This window comes from Phasianus colchicus, chromosome 22 (genome assembly GCF_987193195.1).
Source record: "Phasianus colchicus chromosome 22, bPhaCol1.hap1.1, whole genome shotgun sequence".
Taxonomy (NCBI): Eukaryota; Metazoa; Chordata; class Aves; order Galliformes; family Phasianidae; genus Phasianus; species Phasianus colchicus.
The window spans coordinates 5,617,587-5,638,663 of NC_143457.1; the positions used below are offsets into that span (position 1 = coordinate 5,617,587).

The following is a 21,077-nucleotide window of genomic DNA, read 5'->3' on the forward strand; positions in this document are numbered from 1 at the left end:
CAGAACTGACCCTTTATTATTAAATAATGCAAATGCTTTGCTAGCAGCTTTACATATTATTTCATTAAGATTTAATCAGCTTATTTATCTTGGCAAGCATGAGGGGTTTGGCTTTTTTTCCCCAGAGCTCTGAGGCAGCCCTTCCCAAGGGGAAAGACGAGGATAATTTCTGATGGTCTGTAGAGCTTTGACACTCTAAAGAGAGCAATTCCACATAACCAGACCCAACTCTATGCTCTCTCTTATTGTAATAGCTAGTATTCTAAACTGATGACCTCAAGGAACTTAAATGTCTCATCTTGTCATGTCATCACTTACAAGTTTATACCCAGAGTATTTTAAAGAAGGAATTTCACTTAGTTTCTGTCACAAAATCTCCACTCATAACTTTAAACCCCTTTTCTTCATTGTGAAACCAGGTCTCTTTCCCTCTTCTGGCTCCAGGGTCATCTTTAAGCCCTTCAAGATTGCTTGTTCAGCTTAGCCCCAAATCCAGTTAAGAAAAGACCCACCCAGACTTTTATTATCCTCTAACCACCTTTCTTTCCTTTCAATGTTCTTCTCTTTCTCAATATCTATTGTTCATTCTACATGTAAGACAAATCACTCCACCGTTGGGTCTCCCTGCAATTTTTAAGCACATAACCATCACTTTCTCCAGCTGTGGTCCAGTCACACTGTGAAGTAGTATGCACTACTCCCCAAGGAATCAAGAAACTCTCAAGACTGTTCTTAAAAATAAACTTCATTAAATTTTCAGATCTTTCAGCTTCTTAATATCTGATTCTATTTCTGCCCTTCTCTAAGTTAATATATAGCCCAATTCCCACTAAGCAAATACCAACCTCTCCAGGCAGAGTACAAGGAACTTCAGATGGTATCACTTCTATTTCAGAGAACGAAATTACAATCCAAACCTTAAATGTTCTGCTCAAGGACAGAGCAACTCAACGATAGGATTAAGATAAAGATTTAGGACACAGAATTCCAGCTGCAGAGCTACAGGTAATTACATTGAAGATTTACATACAGCTTTATTTAAAAATATAATAGGGTGAATAATCTAATGTCAGTCAACGCAGGTATGTCATTGTGTAGCATACAGCTTAAAATAGTGCCAATTTATTCTTACCAGAACTTGTGTGACACAACAGAATTCTCTTGCATTTAAACGAAGCAAAACTTCTATGTATGGAATAAGAAGAGGCTGAAGGAGTGTGTTCAGAGAAGGGCAATGCAGCCAGTAAGGGGCTTGAAGCACAAGTCTTACGAAGAACACCTGAAGGAACTGGGATTATTCAGTGTGGAGAAGAGAAGGCTGTGGGGAGATGCTATTGCTTGCTACAATTCCCTGAAGGGATATTGTGGTGAGGTGGGGGGGGTCAGCCTCTTGTTCCATGTAGCTAGTGATAGGACTAAAGGGAATGGCCTCAAGTTGCAGCAGGGGAGATTCAGCTTGGATGTTAAGAAAAATTTCTTCTCCAAGGGAGTGGTCATGCACTGGAACAGGCTGCCCAGGGAGGCAGTGGATTCACCATCCCTGGAGGTGTTCAAGAAACATTTAGATGTTGTACTGAGGGACATACTTTAGTGGGAAATACTGGTGATATGTGGATGGTTGGGCTGGGTGATCACAGAGGTCTTCTCCAACTTTTGCAAGTCCACAATTCTAAGAATACTACACCCCTAGGAAAAGTCACATAAGAAATTCAATACACAGAAACCAAACCTTGTCGTTTCATTTCTGCATGTATGCAAATGACCATATGAGCCCATTTCATGCTCGTGTTTTATAGCTTAACATAGCTCATACTGGAAGGTGCTGCTGCAAATGACAAAGCCAGATGAAATACCCCAACCACATCAAGGTTTTTCGACCAATGGTAACACAAGCAGCAACACTGATTCAGACACGTAAGAAGCTGCAAGGAAGTCGGTTGTTCTACAGCTTAAGGGTACCATGGTAACTTCAGCAGATACATGGCTCCCTTCACACAAGTACCAATCCCAGGAGATTGTCAAAAGTCTCGTGCCATAACTCTCTGTTGCCTTGTTACAGAAGAGAGGCTCTATTCCCAACTCTCACATCAAATTGAAAACAGTGCTCTGCTTCAGCACTCTGCTTCAATTTCCTTCCAATTCCCACTTTACAGAAGGTGACAGAAGGGGACAACAGCCCAAATACCTTCAAAAAGAATTAAAACTATGATCAGAACACAACCTTCAGTCTTTTCATGACCACTTTTAGCCAGACATATGTATATTACACACAACATACCCCGTTTACTGCACACCTCAGCTCCTAGAACACTTTATTCATGAACTCCATGCTAAAAGGCAGCCATTCACTTAGATTTTAAAGACAGCTTCCTTTTAGTGAATAATTTCAAGATGGTTTACCATCCCTACGAAGCCTTTACACCCACACACAAGATAAGTGTCCATTACAGCAGCGAGTCCAAGGAACATAACTGTAACTGTTAAGGCTTCTATGGAACTTGACTATCAATCACTTGCCAGAACTCATGCTTCAATATTTGCTGCATGAAAATCAATAGCTAAATGCTTATAACTCCCAGTGTCTTGCCAGCCTGTAATACATATATATAGAAAAACACAGAACAAAAATAAATACACTTTTACACTTGGTGTTCCAAGTCAGCCCTTATGCATTTCAAGCAGCTCCAAACTCTGAACTGCGTTTCTGACACAGCATCAATAGGAATTGTTTAAACCACATTTCCACATTCCCTTTGTAGTCTTTGTTGCTTGAACATCAACAGGAAGTTCTGATTCCTGTCAACTTGACTGAACTCACTAACACTCAGGAAATGAAAATCCTAATGAAGCTTCAAAATATAGGAGCATTCTGAAAGATTTATGGGTCTGTAAAATATATGGGTTAACCAACCATCCGACGTGGCTATTCCCCTATTTCTTTTACATCAAGTCTTATGCAATTAATTTTATGCCAAAAATATGAACCTGTGGGGAAAAAAAACACCTTTCAGTAGCATCTGAACTTCTCAGCTGCACTGTAAATCATCAGAGCTTACTGGTACAACAAACAAACAAACCAAAACCAAAAAAAAACATCACCACAACACAGCACACACTCTCATCAAGAACAAGAACAGCTAAGGCAAAGAAATTATACAGGAAAAGCACTTGAAGTAGCAGAAGCTTCAATACATGATATGTAGGCTCATCAGAAACAAGCACAATTTAATATCGTGTAATAATACCTTTTTGTTCCTTGGCATGCTAAAAAGGCATTGAAGTGCATTCTAGAAGAAGGTTTCAGGAGAAATACTTCTATTTCTGGTGTTTTGAAGCAAGTTGTTTCATTTCTAAGTCAAGTCAGCCTCACACAGCAACTAATCAAGCTCCACACTCCTTTTCTCAAATTACCAGCTGTGATGAAATAGGTAGCAGTCAAGCTCAAGCTTACCTCACTTCCCTGTGAATGTGTTACTGTGCTCCTGAAGGCAGGCTTCTCAAGAATAACACGTTCACTTTGCTGAACTCACTCAAGACCTTTCCACAGGCTGATGTGCTTAAGTGTCTCTGCTCTAAGCCTAATTCCCCCTAATCTTGTTGACAAGTATACCTTATAGATAATACTCTTCTTGCTAGGGACAATAATACACCTACTTGCAAGGCAGTTGACTATTCTTCACTACTTCAAATGACCCAAGTCTCTAATCTCTTCTTACATTTTACTCATAGAAGAATAAAACATTGTTTCCCTCTTTCCCAGCTAAGAAAAACAAGCACTGACAACAGCTAACTTGTTACTCTCTGTATATGATAGCCTGCAATTAAACCAGGTTAGAAGAAATTTATCATGTCACGCATCTTGACTTCCATTTTCATTTCCCTTTGTGCCACAGAAGACAAAAGGTTTATGTCTGGCAGATGTTTATATACTGAACAACTCTACACAGAATCTTTGAAATATGAATAGAAAGTTTATGAAATCTATAAAACTTCCCAATACTTCCTGCAAATGCAAACATACTTAGGATCCCAGTAGAACAACTCTAACTTAAGGATAAAGCTTACAACCTGGAAAACAGTGACAGGACTACAATTAAAGGGCTAAGAACTCAAATCCACCCATTTCCATGCTAGACACTGAATATCCTTTCCAATATTCAAACTGTTTATACAACGAAGCCAAATTATTTGAACTACCATTAATAATATCATTTCTGCATGTAGACTAATGCTTACCTATACTGAACTACAACAGACCTCAAACCCATTGAGCTATTTAAGTACGATTCTCTAATCTGACAAGAGCAAGGAGGCAAGATTTATTAAATAATTCATTATTTTCCATACAATTCTAGAGAAAAGATACAGCTTGCTTCTCTCCTGAATAGCCTGTCCTATGAGTAACCTCCACAGCTTAAAGGAGAACACGCTTTTCAAGGCACAGCTAATGAAGTCAAGTATTTATAGAATGGTCTTTCCCTTGATGGTGCTTTGTTTGCTGCTATCTGTAAGTGAAGTAATCCCATCAAGCCACTGGTGATGCTAAGTCCAGCAAACACAGAGAGCTTACATTTTTATTGTTAAAATAACTCCTGAATGCAGCTATTTCATAAGCAGGTTAGCTAAATCACCTTTCTCCCAAATGAGCAGACTATTCCCTATTTGTTCCCTCAATACCTTTTGTGGTAATACACATCACTCCAGTGTGTAAGGAGCAGCCAGAAAAAAATAGACATAATTTGCAAAAACAAGAGTCCAAAATGTACAGCTGTAAGAAAGGCTCCACATTATGCCTACCCAACAGTCTCATAGCAGGTCATCTGATTAAAAGAAGCTGTGCTAATCTATCAGATACTATAAATCCTATTAGTAACATGTACAGCAGCTTGTACGTTTTCACAATGACAAAGGAATTATACACAATCCACTGTTAGTTCCAGTGCTTTGATATCATACCGACTTTGGAAAGCTGCTTTTTCTTGTTATTTAAACAAAAGTGCACAATGATTCCTATTTGACTCTCACTCAATAAGATTGTTAATTGCCTGCAGGACAAACTTCTGGTGTTCTCTTCCCAAAAAAGATTAAAAAAAAAAAAGGATTCAAAGATGCCTTCAGATTGTGAAGCACACATCTACAGACACAAAGAATTTTAGAGGACACAGAACACAGAAAGATATACAGGGACACAATGTGAGAAATGGATGGGATCACACAGGATTCTGTGACAGAACCCTTACTTGAAGCAAAAAAAACCATATTAAGACACGTGGGGAATAGCTGAAAGACTTACCTGCTTAATAGATGGTGCAGGTTAAAACAGAACAAAAGTTTACACAAAAAATAGGACAGAAAATACTGGCAATACTACAGTGACACTGTCTAAAGCAATGATTTCTCTACACCTGGAACACTGAGTTCAGTTCCAGTGTCTGCACCTCCAAAAAAAAAAAAGGAACACAGATGATATTTAGGGTTGACCAAGGCAAGTAATTAGAGAACACCTCAGGAGATGCCTTTAGAGAAAGAGCATGGGGGAATAGTTTGCTTTCTGAAAAAATAGCTAATACATAGTAAGCATAAATAACAAATCTAATTCAGAAAACGTTTCTCACACAACTTAACACTTACGAACAGGCTTCACAAGAGGCAGAAACACTTAAAGCTAGGGCCTGGAAAGTAGTAAAGGTTTCATTTATCCAAAAAAATATTAGTGACAATTATGATTACACAGAATATCTACTTAAAAAATAAAAAAAAAATACTGAAAGAACAGCATGACGAGCTCCTTTGTTCACAAGAAACGTGGCCTTGTTTGTCACAACATGACTGGTAAATAATTTTTCATTCATGAGAATAACTCTCCTAATCTTTTTTTTCCTTTTACTTCCCTGCCCCACTGAGATGAAACAGTTTCACCTATGGTCTCCCTCTGCTTCGCGAGTTCCATTTCTGAAGGCAGGCAGGCACTAACATCTATTATTTAGCAAGTTTCCTGACCATTTTTAAATCCTTCCTGTTGACATACGAATCCAAATACTAAGGTAGAAAATCGGTATTTTAGACTTGTGTAGACTAAAACAACTAAAACTGGTTAGCCACTTTTTGAAGTTCGCATTAGTTTCTCAAAAACTAGAAAAAAAGGAACTACCTCATTCTTCTACTTACATTTTCTCTCACTACAGTAGAAAGCCAACTTCTGCTGTCAAACATGTAAATTCTGGAAAGAAAAACATCAAAATGAATGTAATTATTAAGAAACGACAAATTTTGTAACAAATTCAGCAGAAATTCAGCTACCAAAGCATAGACTTCTTTTGCTATCATAATGGGAACAACTGGTTTTTCTTCATGAAGGAGAGGGGCACTGCTTTATTGCTGACATAACCTAAAGACTTGTTCATCTCAATAAGTTTAACATTTGTGAGGAAAACTCTTGGAGCCTCAGATCAGTTGTTCTCTCCCTAGCAATACCTAAATCCACACTGCTGTACTGCAGAGCTCATGGTTAGAACGGAATGGTCTCGCTCACAAGACTGGAATTTCCTCTGTGCTATAAAGCACCCCCCAAAACATCTCCATTCTCTAAGCATAGAAATTATTTCTGCTCAATAGTGTTTCTGATGTATGCTTGCTTTTTAAGTAGTTCAATATCAAGGTATCTATTTCATCAAAAGAAGTTACGTAAACCTCCTACTAACAAGCGCAAGTGAGAGCACACCACTTTTCTTTCTAGAAGGGTCACAATTCTAATCACCACAGGATGTAAAGGATTAAAAATGACAAATTAAATAACTCACATACTTCCATCCTGGAAAATGGTAGCAATCTAACACACAAATGGACTTCACAACAAGTAGAAAAGACTTCAAGAAGTTTTACAACTTCCTATTTCTCTAACAGCACGTAGTAATGATTATAATTCACTCCATGGTTTGAAATGCTCCTATTCTAACATTCTGTGATCCGTCTCTACCGCACAGCACAACCTGGGCTATGAGTGATGCCAATGGACATCTGAATACACACCTTCAAAACCACTGCATCAAAACAGTGAAGGATTACTCTAAGCATAAAGCAGGAACGTAACGAAGCCAAGTCAGCTTAAATCACAAAGTCAGCCTGCAGCTTCCTATATTTTGAACTGCAGAACTTAGATGAAATGCAAGTTTATGACTTTAGAGTTGACTATTAGCTGGGAAATTTACAAACTACTTCAGTGTCTGGTATGGAGGTTAAGCTACTTAGGATATGGGTCATCCTCATCCAAGCCCATTTACAGATGAACCGTTTAGTGCTGTGATTATGAAACCACAGTGTAAGCAGTTTTGCTCATTAATGCCACAACACACTTTCAAACATAAAACAATAACTCTCACTTAAAAGCCAAATTTCTCTTCCCTCCTCACACCCTTGAGGAAGCAAACACATCTGATATCACCATTATAAAGTCTGAGAAAAAAAAAAAAAGCAATGTTCAACTTCCAGAGGTTGTGACAGAAAAAGGTACCCACACTGCAGACACCATGAAATGCAGTGAAATTCTGACAGAATTACCTGAAAAGCCAACAAGTAAAATTACACTGGAATGCTAACAACAGCACACAGAATACACAAGTGCAAAGGCTAGAACACAGACCACTATTGCCCTGTGCTACACCCTCATTAATGCAGGAGAGGTGTTGCAGAATTCTTAAGCTTTGCAAAAAAAGAAAAACTGTTTTAACCAGCCTGCAGGAAGAGTCATAAAGCATAACAGCAAACTTCTCCAGAAACTTCAGCTGTTTCCAAAAGCAGGTTCCATTTTCAACCAGGTGTGCTGGAAACATCCTTTGATGCCTGCAGAATGCAAGCCTGGCACTGAGATAGCTTTGCTTCTGCATTACAGATGGAGCTTGTTTAAGAACAGAAGTAGACAAACCACTTAAGAAAGATTTGAATTGCCACAATTTTCCATTTTTAGATAAAACGTAGCCTGGTAAAAGCAATATGAAAATTACAGGCTACTTCATTCCTTCACCACAGTACTGGCTCAGCAAAAAATCCTTATTGTAACGAACTTGATACACACTCTGCCTTAATCAGCCCTATACCCTGTTTAGTGAGTTTGAGGTTCTCACCATCAAGAAGTGGGATTTCTAAAACAGGAGAGAACGGAAGGACCACAGAATACTTGAAGCATGGCTTCAGTGGTTAAACCATGACACCAAAGCACCTGGAAGTCAGCCAGCCCTACCAATGGTTGTACAACCAGCATCCCCATGCCTACAGCATTCTGCACCAAGTAACAAGGCATGGCAGCCCAGACTAAAAATACAAAATTGCAGCAACTCTCAGAAGGCAAAAGCACCACTGCTTCCAGGTAAAGCTTCCCTACTACAAGTATGTGCTCTTACTGCTGTTGATCTAAGATGCTTTTGAACTGAATATATTAAGCGGTCATACTGAGGCAAAAACTTAACCTGAAACTTGATCTCAGCTCCAACACCCACCAGACTACAAGTCTCCATGCCTGAAGAACTTCTGCAGAAGAAACTATGGTTATTTTTCCTGAAGGTTGGTGAAAGCAGAGAGAGAAGAGGGAAGGATGAAAGAAAACACCCCAGACCTCAATGCAGTTACACATTTCAGAACCATCATCGAGTATTTGCTATTTTGTCCAGTATAAAATTGAGATGAAAATTAACTTCCTTGGCATTAGGAAGATCAGAGCAGCACCTTCCAGTTTCAGCTTTCTGGAAAGCAACAGTCATCTGAAAGGGACAGATCCTACACTCAGCAAGGATGGCTGTATGCAGGCAGACATTTACTAATTCAAGGTGCAGATGCTTTGTTCCAGCTACCAACCAACACTCAGCACCACACTAGACATCAAGATACATGGCAGCTATAACATAGGCTGAACCAGGAATGGCAAGTTAGTTACCTTATAAAATTACTTCTAAAAATTATTCCTTACAGCCTACAGACTGTTCTGCAGTAATAATCAGCTGTCTTAAAGCCCAAGGGATTACACGGCCTTCCCAAACCAGTGACATGGAGTTCCAGCTATGCCACTGGCAAACAGTAATTAGAAGTCTGAAATTTGAAGCAGCTTTTCAGAGCTATTCTGTACATACAAACAAAAAATTATCCTCACAGTTTGATTGATCAGTCCTCACTTTCAACCTAAGCATTTTATCAGATAGCTAGAAACTCAAAGGAGCAATAACACGCGTTACAGAATACCCTTCAAGAGATCATTATTTTAGTTCAGAACTCTAATTACAAACCCATATTTCAGAAGTTTAGAGGTTAACCTCATGTGCAAAATCCTCAGTGTGCCAGAGGCTATTATCACACAGCAAGGCCACACAGAACATCTACTGAGCAATCATCCATCTCCAACTGGATATGCTTTGCATAAACCACCAGCTTTTGCTTGCATATCCAGATTTTCTAATACCTGAGGACTCATCGTTCCTATGTTTGAAAATAAACCTTAGGACAGTTTGCCATTCCCTCAAAATAGAATACTGATCAGCAGAGAACAGCAATGAAGATCACGGCAGGGACAGGCACTTAGAACACACAGCGCTGCAGCTCATGGCTGACTCCTGCCCCCAACAGTGAATAAAAGCTGCCTTCATGGAAGACAGCATAGCATCCCTGTTGTCAAAGTACTCACATTTCCTGATGCTAATCCCGTGACCTACATATATATAAAAAAAATCATATTGATGTAATATTTAAGCATAAAAGTCTGGGCTGTAACAGGTCATTTGACTAATCCTTCCTAAATTCATCTGCAAGCTATGTGTATTATTAAAAATCTTAACTCTAGGAGTAGCAGAGAATTTAATAAAAACAAGGGGACTATTGCAAGCACACACTTCTCAAGAAAGGCATCTTATGAGATATCTGAAGTAGTTAAAATACTAATAACTATTTTAACCTCAGGAATTCAAGTCAAAAAAACTTTTTAATTGCCACTTCTCTGTCTCATTCAGAAAGAAATTCACATTTAAAACATTTCAAATGTGAATTTCTTGGTGAATGGCTGGCATAGGAAGTTAACTTATTTTAAGAACAAAAATTAGTTTTCAACAACTTTTTTAAATTATGTCAAAAGCCAATATGTTAGTTCCTACTATTTTGTTCAATATTATCTGTATGCAATTCTTCTTTCCAAAGAGCAACACATCTATCAGTAAACTGTATCAATTTTATCAAAATGGCCAGGTATCCCAGCTGAGTTCTGACCTGCCTACTTTATACTTACAAATAACTACTGTAACTGCCACATCTTGCAAAATCATCACATCAACAAAAACGTGGTAGTTCACTTACAGATTGGAACTGATCCTGAGGAATAGATGAGTAGAGCATCATTGGAAAGAAGTTATGCTACACCATGAAGGAAGAAAAGTATTTCAGTGGTCCTTAAAGCAAACAAGAAGTATTTTATAAGTATTTTATGCATACAGCAGATAAAGGACGACACAGGGATTAAAATATGGCATGATTTCCTTAATCTTTTTTTTTTTTTTTTTTTTTTACCAAAATAGATTGAGCAATACGTTGTTCCCTAGCCCTGCAATCAACATAATCCATCTTTAGTCAACGTGCAAGCAGTTCCATGAGTTTTCATTGCAACAATTTATACCTCCTAGTGCTCATTGATTTCTCCCAGCAATTGCTGTGTTTTGATATGTACTGCTGATACAAAACCAGTTCAGATAAAGAGCAGGAAGAACAAAAACAAGGTCGGTGGACTGAAAAGTAGAGTAACACAGGAGACCTCAGAGCCGTAAGACTCAGAAGGGGTATCTGAGACCAGACAATGCAACAATGCTTAATGTGATATGGAATGTAAACTTCAAGTACAATCCAGTGACAGTACCACAAGAGAAAGCACAAAGGTACAACAGGAAATACTTGCTTTCATGCTTGGACATTCCTCGTTCTACAGTACCATGTTAACCCTCATAAAACCTCTCGCATTACTCGTTGTGTACCAGCTGTATTCCTCCTGAAACAAATCTGGTGATCAAAGTAAAGAGAAAATACTCAAATTGAAAAAAAACAACACAAATTTATGTGGAGCCAGCCACCCAATACTACTGTTGTGCAGAACTATGTGGGTTTTTGGGTGGGGAGACGATGGGGAAGGCGTTTTTGAGTTTGTTTTTACAACAGAAAACACATTAACTAAGAGGCAACGTATCAATCATTGGGGTCCTTTAAAAACAGAAAAGGAGAGGCCTGCCTGAGGACAGGCCCTATACAGAATATTACAGACTGCCTTGTGAACAACAAAGCAGTAGTTGTTTCCAGCTCCAGCTTCCTCCTCAGCTCGCTTCTAAGTTCCGTCATCTTCCGTAAGAGCTGAGCTGCTCATTAACTAGGAGCTGATCTATCACAGTTTTACAGCACAGTGCCTGGCAGTAAACCATTTGCCATCCTGGTTTGCTTCACATGCAAGATTACGAACTGGCAAGGCAGCAGAACAGCGGATGTCTGTGCTACCTTTTGCGACAGAGGGCAGCAATACCTGCCTTCCCCACGGCGATCCTTCTGCGTTTAACTCACAACTGCAAGGATATAAAGGAAACAGAAGGTACTACTGGATAAAATACTGAGAGATCAGAACAAACTGAAACAAGTCTGGAATTCCCCAAGGTAAGCATCAAGGTAAACACATCGACACTGCTAGCTTAGTGACGCAGCTTAACGCTTTATGTTCAATTCCCAGAGCAGCAAATAAGTAACACTGCATAACCTAATTTATTATGAATTCTACCATCTGAGTTAAGGAAAGGAGAGAAATCAGACTAAAAGCAAGTATGAGGATTATAGTTGGAAGACAGCTGTGCATTTTGGGCTTCCTGTCACATCTAAGGACTTGAGTAAGATTTCCAAAAAATTTTGAAGAACTCTATCATACTTAAAATACACTTTTTTCTTTACTCTAGGCAATCATGGTAGAAGTCAATGACTACTAGAGTTTGAAGATTTTTCTTTGAGTAACGTAGACTATGGTTTCAACATACACAATTAAAAATTAATTCATTTGCTGTATAACTGAAAATTATGTATTTCTTCATCATTCATCCACAAAAATCTGACCATCCATTATAGTAGGTTTGGATAAACAAGAAATGCCATTCTAAGTCCAAGTTTTCAGGCACAGCAGACCAATGCACCACTAACCAGATAGCATCTTAGTCAACCTGCAGCAAAAGTGCAGGACTACACAACCTGGGGCACAATTAAATTACTTCAAGCACCAAGCGAATCGTTCTTGATCTCCATACAGACAACACCCTCACGACACAGACAGTGACATATCTGTCTGAATCTTCAGTGTTCTACCAATTCACAAAGAGCATGCGACAGGAATGCCAAACATATGTTCCAACAAAGAGAGTTCTTTAATTAGTACACTATAATCTTATTTCAAGTACCAAAGGTTGCAGCAGACTATCAGGTCTACTTTGTTTTTCTAGACAAACAGAAAGATTAGCACCACCACCACTCTCCAAACACATTTCTTTGGCTAACTGGAAAAGACAGATCTAGGAACTGGAGAAATCCAGCAGGATCACAACCAGATTTCTCCTCAGTAACCTGAAGCACACACATACAGGCCTGCTTCATTGAGTAGTATTGCTCTATTTACTGGAAACAAAACGTGTGCTAAGCTTGTATTATGCAGCTGTAAGTCATGATATTTTATCTGCTACATAGAAGTTGACATAACTTATCTTTCAAGATTCAAGTATTGCTGTGTTCAATACTTAACACATACCTTGAATCATTTGGTGTTAACTCAGATGCATCAGCTCAACAATTAAACTTAAAAGGAGCAGAACTAATTCCATATATGGCAGGAACAGACTCACTGCACTGATTTTCACTAAGAAGATCCCACTAGAAATTAATACTACTGTACACAGATAAGAAAAAGTTTGAAGACTTCTTGTTAATGCTATTCACAGAGCAAACATTTCTACTTGCCTTTGTGAATTTTAATATTAAAGGTAACCAAGCACTAAAAAAACAACCAAAAAAGCACATTCAAATCATCTGCTGTTTATTTTCAACCGTGGGGCTCTGACTTGCATCCCACCCCTCATTTGTTTCTCTACAACACAAATACCTAAAATGGCCCCAGCAGCTCCACTGAACACAAAGCATTCTGATTTTAAAACAGAACATACTGGGGCAGTTCAATTCCTCTGCTTTCAGAAGCTGCATTCCCTACCAGTTACAAAAGGACAGCGATATTCAGGCAGCGGGTTGCAAGGCGTGACATCTGGACAGACACAAGCATACTACATAATCTCCCAAAACATTTATAGGCTTAACAGCCTGCTCAGCAAAGGAAGCCCAGTAACCGTACCCTGCGTTACCACAGACGTTCCAATAAGAATGAGAAAGTCATTACAGTACCTTGCACACCACTAATACCAGGTGCTTCCATTTCAGTTTCTACTCACGTAAAGAATTACAAGTTCTTCTGTCAGAAAAATGCTGGAAATTGGTTTCAGCATTTCACAAAAATCAGCTTTCAGTTTACACTTCGCACTTTGCCCAAGGATGAACAAAGCCCTCGCTGATACACGAGCTCGTAAAATATCATATCAAAATCAGTCTGAAAGACCGCATGCAGGAATCTCCCAGCCTCAATGTTTTTGTTTTTGCCCTTTTTTCTAGAAGGAAGATTTTTTAAAAGCTGTAAATAGTGTCAGAATCCCTTACATAGCTTTTAATGTTGTACTCCATTATAACAAGCTACAAAAAATGATCTGATACCTCCAATTATGGATAATTAATATTTTCTCTTTTTGGGGGGGAGAGCTGGCAGGCATTGCTGCAATCCCCAAGAAGACAACAAAACGATATTCTCATGTGAGAAAACACGATCAACATAATTGGCAAGAAGATTTAAATGAACCTTCCTGTTTCTCTGACCAGTGTAGGAACATACAGGAAAAAGCCAAAGTATTTTGCTATCTAAAATTCAATTAATCTTTAAAACATATAAAGGGTATTTTTATACTACACAGAGAACCTTTAGAAACTGCAATGATTGACAGCCTGAAGATGTAGTCATTCTTTACCATCATCACAGTCACAGAGCTACCTCATACCTCACATCCTTGAAGCTTCCCCAGATCACCTTCTTTAGGTCTTCAGACTCACTTCCATCTATACCTTAGGATTCCAAAACTGCCAAGACACAGATCACATTTTGTCCTTCAATCCCACCAAATCAACAGATACTACAGTTCTTTTCTTTCTAAATCTGAGACAACAGACAAAAACATTGTTTTCAACAATTCCCAAGCTAAAAACACTCAGAAAGAAAAGAATTTCAAAGCAAATTTACCTGAATATTTAAGTCAGTATGAAATCTCTGAGCTCTTGGTATCAACCTATACAGATTCAGCCTGCCCGCAAGCAAAACAAGGTTCAAACTTAAGAGCACGTTTCCAGTGCCAGCTGACCCACAGCAGCCATTTATACGCACACTGTAAGACTACACTGACTTTGAGATACAGGGATTACTTCTGACCACCATCACAAAGGGCTGTACTTATTTGCATAACCTTGCATTTCTCTTAGGAGCGCAGCCATGGATTATTACCACTGATGGGCTGACAAGGCTGACCTACCTGTTAATCCAAAGACAGGTCTTCTTGAAGGAGAGCTATTTCAAACTGGCTACAGTTACTTGTATCCATTTTCACAGGACTTAGATCTTGCAACACCTACATAACTGAAGAATTTGCTCAACAACTGCTTTCTCAAGCACTTCTTTTCTCCTGTGTCCTCTCCTTTCCCCCTCACCTTCCAATGAACTGTAATTTCAATAACCAGTCAATGTGTAACATTTTGTGGGAGGGTCCTTATTTAATAACTAAATAACCTACGTTTAGGACAGCAATAAAAATGCAAGACAGAATTTAGAGTTACTTCCAAGACTCACTACACCTTACACTTCCATAACATCCCTGTAGATATATTTTTGCTTACATTTAAGTCTTTTGGGCGTTGCATACAGTGATGCTGTGCAAAAGACACGGGTAGTGCACCAGGTCTTGGCTGCATCCAGATGGCAGATGAACGTTCTGAAGTCATTACTCTCCCACTGGGCTCAAAGAAGAACCAGCCCTGGGTGCCTAAGACCACACTGGGGAAAGCAAACCTCTTCCCTTCCACCTAGTATGCTCAAGATTTCAAATGCAGTCTTCCACATAATCAGAAATATTGCATTATATTTCAAGGAACTGACTTATCACAGCACATGCTATGCCTCTTGAATAAACCTAATAGATAAATACATTCAATACAAATAAATAGATGCACAAGTTATTCATTGTAAAGAACAAAACTTAATAGGCCGACTGTTAAGAAAACAGATCAATAAAATATCTGATCTTAAAGTTCCCTTCAAAAGTTTTGTTTTTTTTTTTTTTAATAATGTGTGACTTTCTTACAAGGCTTCAGCATCAAGAGATGATTGAAGTCTTCTGGTGCTTCACTAAGAATGTGATAATCTGCTAGAAAAACTATTCTGGAACGTTGACATTTTTGTCCTAAGAAGCCTTACTCAGTAACTCATGTTGATTTTAGCATTTCAAGGAAAGGTGCTGCTAGCAGTCAACTCAGTGCTTTTAAAAGCCTCTTAACATTCTGCTGAACTACTAGTTGGCTCAGTTGTCTATGGATTCTGTGTACGTTTCTGTTTGGTGAGAAACAAATCCAGGCACACAAACCCCTAGCACACTAGACACTCTGGGAAGAAATAATGCATCGAGATTCTATGCTAAATAGAAAAACAGGGGCTTGCGGGTATTTTTGTTTTTTATGGTGACCTTGACAAATACAAACTACAACATTAGCAGTGGGAAGAAAAAGACATTTTGAATGTACAATGCATTCTTTTCATTCTGAGACAGCACTTTGAGCAATCAAGAGACTCCCTTAAAAAATTCCATCTTATTTTCAATCACATCTAACATTTAAAATCTCACTCGAGGTTATGGATTTCTTCCCCAACACAAGCAGTAAAACACTGTAAAAAAAAATACCCTACATACTGCCACGAACACAGGCATTAGAGACTCCAAAGAAGATTTGCCAAAGCATAATTCAACCACTTGAAAGCAGGATTTCTCTTTTCAACTTAGTGGTAACAAACCAGCGCTAAATGGACTTCTTGAAACAATACGGTATGCCATATGGCTAAAAGTGGATATTAAAATTGAGAATATCAATTACCAATCCACTAATGCTGAGAGCCAAAATCCACGGACAGTAAGAATTTAATCCAATTCAGTGACTACAACACGAGCCAAGCCTGACATACAGGAGACAAATCTACTGCCGTTCTCCCAGGCAGCAAGGAGCTCCACTTTTCTACCGTAGCAACTACAGAACTAAATAAATGCAATGCTCTCTTAGTATTCCTAACTAAAGCATGGGCATAAGAATCTGCAAAAGCAGCACCAGTTCCATATGAACTGTATCTCATTTCACACTGTGATTGAGAAACCACAACTCCTAAGAAGAAACAGTTAACACAGTTGTTTCCCACATGACCAAACCGAAGCCTCCAAGCACCACGACTTCCTGGTATGACGTACTGCAGCTGACATCAGCCTGCTTCATTTCAAAAAAAAGCATCCTAAAAACACAAGAAATATATATAGCTACTATAATTAAATGATCTCAGAATTTATTGCATTAATTGAAAAATTTTCTTATTCTCAAGATATTAGTTTTAATTGTTCCAGTTTCAAGTTTTAATAGCTGTAGAATGCTCATTCTTGGATGATATTAAGAATACAGCTACACAAAGTTCTACATTACTTCTTCATTAACCTAAGATTAAATTGTATTTGTTACTTACAATAAATTCTCATTAAGTCTAAATACAACATTTTCAGATTTCCATCTCCTGGGATTTACTGTGGAATTCTGGATGTACACATTGTCAGCAATGTCATGGCAGGATGCCTGCTATGTACTGACCTAGCAGCTGTGCAAGGACCAGACTTGCATACATGCAATTTATCCTAAGATGAGATCTCACTTCCTTCTACTCTTTCCAATCCCATGCTAAAAGGCCAAAGTACTACTACCAAAAAAAACCAGACAGTTAATTTCAAGTACATCAGCACATTAGAAGTATCAATCAATGGAACTACCAGTTTATTGGAGAAGCATTCATTTTAATATTTAATTCCTGACACACCACAGGAGCAATATGCATTTGGATGATTTCACCTTTCATTATTCCCCCTCAAACAAACACCACCACAAAGGAACCAACCACACCACCCCCAGCTGCAAAGTGGGCCTTCTCCTTTCTGTATGAAGAACAGCAGGGCTACGGCTGTTACAGTAAAGTAATAAAGCACTGGTTCATATATGAAGTCAAAGATAAACACTACTAGAAAGCTTGATGTTACCAAGGGTTCGGAGGTCATCTGAATCCAGGAGACAAAAGAGACATTTCTTCATTTTTCCTACTGGATTCTGTATTATTTTAAGTCTGAGCCCAGTATATTTACTCTCTGGGCAGCCTGGCAACCCCACACATAGCAGGGGGTTGAAACTAGATGATCATTGTGGTCCTTTTCAGCCCAGGCCATTCTAGGATTCTATACCAAATACTAACCAAGCTATTTTATTTAGGTTACCAAAGTTAAGAAGCTTGGAAGCATGTTGAAATCTCACCAAAATTATCAACTGAAAGTCCTTAAAAAAAAAATTCAAAACCATAATTTCATAAATCTCTATAATACCTTATAATATAGTATCTCAGAGACACAGAATTGTTTTAGTATCTCTAAAGCCTTTCTTACTCTTAACGCATAAAAATAAGAACCTGCATACAGAAGTATGGCAACAATTTGGGGCCAAAAACAGCTTAAAAAGCCTCCGCCCACCACGAGCACTGAGTGAGATGGGAGATTTCTATGTTACGTGAAGGGAACCGCCTGCAGGAGACCTGGTTGTTACCTGGCCAGCAGGACTCAGCAGCAGCACACTGCCCTGGCAGGAAAGCCTTTGCATACTTGTCTTCTAGGTTTAAAATACCATTTTTCAGCAACAGGCTTAAGAAAAACAAAGAACATTTTGATGGTACTAAGCAGGCACTGCAAGGTTAAAAACAAACAAACAAAAAAACAAACACAACAAGACAACAAAAACCTCAAAATTGTGTCACCTCTTTGTCCAGGAACAGCCGATGTGAACATTTCACTAAAACTATTCACTCCTCCCACCCAGTTCCTATCTGGAAAAGCTCACAAAAATGAAAAAAAAAATAAAACAAAACCCCACCGATTTCTTGCAATAATCTCCCAAATGCTTCTCCTACCCCCCACCCCTCAAAAAAAAAAGAAGCAAGCAAACCGAATGAGAAAGTAAATCTAAATACAATTACGAAATAAGATCGAGTTTGGCCAAGCTGTGGTGAGGAGGAGTTGAAAAATGAGAGCTGCCTTGCTGCAAACGCCATCTTGTTGCAGCTACTGGGCCCAGGCACAGAAAGATCCATTCATTCACAGCGAAAAGAAAATCAAACACACACCCTGGTTAATCGGCAGCCACCAAAACAGCCACACTATTATCGCCCCTTCTCTTTCTCCTCTCCTAAAGCACGCAGGGGGGGAAAGTCCTTTAAGATGTCACATTTCAAACAAATTGAGAGCTGAAGAGCGTCTGCGTTTTCTGCATGCATTTCACACACATCGGCAGCGTTTTGTCTCGATGCACACATCCTTGTGGCTGGCAGATCAGCTTAAAATACGGGATAAGTCTCACGATTAGGGGCAGCAAAACCTTTAATTTTTCGCTTTTCCATCGCCTCTCCCAGCTGAGCCACCAATTCCCCAGAGCTGTCCCCAGGACCCCTCACATTCAATCCTTTCCTCCTATTTTCTGCTGTGGGGACAATGCATAATAACGTGGCATAAGGATGCCTTATTTTAAACCAGTCCTACCTCTGACTGGAGAATAATAAGAAACATCACATTTGTTAATATTCCAGATTTCCTTCAGGAATAATAAATTGACATCTTTTATATCGTTCTGATTTCCTTCTGGACAAGATTATTTCTTTAATTAAAACGGCTTTTTTTTTTTTTTTTTTTTTTAATGTACTTCACACCATTAGGAGAATTTCACACAAAGCTGTAGAAATAACAATCCTCCCATTCAAAAACCCCGTTCGATGGGTTAAAAAGACGACGAAATAAATCAGAACCAAAACCACCTCAATAATTAATAAACCGGGGAGCAGAAACGGCGTTCTTAACATCTTCAAGGAGAAAAAGCTCCTTTTTCCTCTCGCAGGAAACACCCTCCATGATCTTCCTGACGGCTGCTACGGGCACAGCGATATGCAGAGCGATTTGGGGACGAGGATGTGCCAACAAAACGCATCCTCGTTCCCATTTTAACGGGAACAAAACGTTTTCTGACCGTCCTCCTCCCTCTCCCCCCCCCTCAAAGGACCCCACACGCAGGGCTGGAGCCGTCTCACCCCTCGTGTGCCTCACCCTCCTCTCTCCGTCAGCTTTCCACCATTACAGCAGCCACACACCACAGCTCCTTTTCTCTTCACTCTCTCTCCCAGCGTTCCTCCCTCCGGTTCGATTCCTCTGGAAACTCACCGTTCCGCACCCCCAGCCCCTTTAACACAAGGCGCTACGGCCCTAACGATCATTAAAAATGGAACCCCGCAAAAATCCCAAGCTCCCCTCCCTTGGTGCCACCCCCACCTTCTTTTTTTTTTTTTTTCCTTTTTTTTTTTTTCCTCCCTCCTCTCCACCTCCTCCTCCTCTCCCGGTTCCAAACACGCTTCTTTTTTAGGGGAGGCTCGAAGGGCGGTGGGGGGGGGGGGGGTCGTTCCAGCCCGCCATGCTGAGGGCGCCGCGCCGCCCTTCCCGCCCAGGGCTGAGGAGACGGCGGAGAGGGGCGAGGAGGAGAGGCGAGAGAGAGGCGGAAAACGGGAGGAAGGAGGGAAAAGAGAAGTGCGGCAGCAATGGGGAAGAACGGGGGGAGGGGAGCGGGGTGGAAGGGCGCAGCCACGCAGAGGAAGAAGGAACCAGGGATGGAGGGGAGCGCTGAGGGAAGATGGCCTCAGGGTGGGGCCGCGCTGAGGACGGGGGGCTCGGCGAGCCCCGCGGGGGAGAGAGGGACGCCAAAAGGCTTCTGTGCGGCCGCGCCGCCCCGCCCGCCGCCCTCTCTGCCCCCTCAGACGGTTACCTGCCCTTCCGGCCGCTGCTCATCAACAGGGCCGCTCCGGCCGTCGCCCGCGGCTCCTGCCCGCGTCCCCGCCGGCCTGAGGAGGGGAAGGGGCGGCAGCGGCGGAGGGGAGGGGGAAGCCGCCCGCGCTGCGCTCCTGAGGCAGCGGCTCGGGCCGGGGCGTAGACTCGGAAGGAGCGACGGAGCGGGGCGGGGGTGCCAGCGGGTCTCGGCTCCTCCTCGTACACTCGGGCCCCGCTCAGCTCCCCGCAGCCATCGGGAAGCGAGAGCCTGGGCGCGGTTAACCTCCCCCCCCTCCGCCCCGCCCGTGACTGCCCGGCCGGGAAACCCCGGCTCGGCTCGGCTCCCCGCTCCGCCCCGCTGCCGGCCCCCGGCCCCGCCCCGCCCCGCTCCGCTCCCCCCACGGGCGGTGGCGCCGCCGCCGACGGCGAAGCGCAGCGCCTCGGGCCTCGCTGCCTCGACGGCGGCCGCCGCTGCTGCTCGGGCGGGAAAGGCGCGCTGCGCCCCTCAGGAGCGCGACGCCGCGCTCAGCCGCTCAGGCGGCCCGCGCTCAAACGGCGGGCGGCGGCCGCGCGGAAGGCTCTGCTGACAGGAAGGGGAGATTCGAACGACTGCCGGCCTCCTCCCGCCCGCCTCGCTCTGGTTCCTCCCCGCAGCGCGAACAAAGGGCGCGGGCGGGTTTCGCTTTCTGCCCCGCCGCGCCATGCTGCCGCGCCCAGGCCGCCCCTCACGGCACCGCGTTTGGGAGCCGGCCTGAGGCAAACCGCGCGTGTAAACGGCGGGAAAACGGAGCAAAAACAGCGCTGTTT

At 41.2% G+C, this 21,077-nt stretch overlaps 1 protein-coding gene across 1 annotated transcript in view; it reads right to left on the bottom strand.

Annotated features, from left to right (window-relative positions):
- Window positions 1–20,598, bottom strand: part of GNB1 (G protein subunit beta 1) — a 34,047-nt gene extending 13,449 nt beyond the window's left edge. Inside the window, exon 1 of the mRNA XM_031613465.2 lies at window positions 20,269–20,598. The gene's annotated coding sequence lies outside the window, so the exon portion shown is untranslated. The remainder of the gene's footprint in view (window positions 1–20,268) is intronic.
- Window positions 20,599–21,077: the final 479 nt, after the last annotated feature.